Genomic DNA, 1,021 nt, shown 5'->3' with positions numbered 1-1,021 from the left:
CATGCTGTGTTTTTGTTTTGTTTTAAATTGGTAACGTTTTACAATAAGGTTTCAGTTTTTAACATCAGTTCATGCATTCATTGACAATAAGCAATAGTTTATTAATATGTAAAAAAAAACTAATACAACTTTTATAATGTATTAATTAGATTAACATTATTAAATGCTGTAGAAGGTTAATTTATAAACCTTATTGTAAAGTTACAATTGAATGCAGTTTTTTTTTTTTTTTTTGTAATGAGTCATTACTTCACTTGATTAGTTACTGAATGACAATCTAATTACTTTTCAATGAAATCAGCTTTTCTCTGGGCAAAATGTGCATGTAGATTCTGAAGGTGTTTTATTTAATGACATTTATGATTATATTTCACAATGTTTACAATATGGTCATTTTCTGTTACCCAGAATTTTTTTTTTTGTACATTATTGAATTCTTAAAAATTAATTCAATCACAATTGAAGGATCCACTGGAACATTTGTGACTGTTTATATTGGAGTGGTTTATTTGTCATCTTTTAACTTGCTTGAGTTTGTTTTTCACTGTTGATATTTTGGTAACACTACAATTTGTTAAACTAAATTGGTAAACATGAACTAACAATGAATAAGACATTTAGTAGTTAATGCACTGTAAAATAACATTATTTTTATTAACTAACATGTCAATTGCTGTAAAAAATATATTGCTCTTTTGTTAATGCATTAACTAATGTTAACAAATGAGAGCTTATTGTAAAGTGTTAACAAAATATTAATATTAACCATTTACACTAACAATTTAAACTTCATTTTGCACATTGTGAATGTCGCTCAGGAGCCACTGGGTGGCGCTACAGGGCAGCTTATAAAAACATCTGCAGCAATAATGGATAAAGGCTGTGTCCCAAATGGCCCTCGCTATCTTCCACCAAATCCACACTTGACGTAATGCCGCTTTGAAGTCTGCTGCGGGGCTTCAGTGCGCATGTCGGCTCACGGGCACCCTTCTGAAACCTAAAATGGCAATCGGGGTGTCCA

The sequence above is a fragment of the Megalobrama amblycephala genome, linkage group LG19 (assembly GCF_018812025.1).
Source record: "Megalobrama amblycephala isolate DHTTF-2021 linkage group LG19, ASM1881202v1, whole genome shotgun sequence".
Taxonomy (NCBI): Eukaryota; Metazoa; Chordata; class Actinopteri; order Cypriniformes; family Xenocyprididae; genus Megalobrama; species Megalobrama amblycephala.
This window is presented reverse-complemented; position numbering follows the sequence as displayed.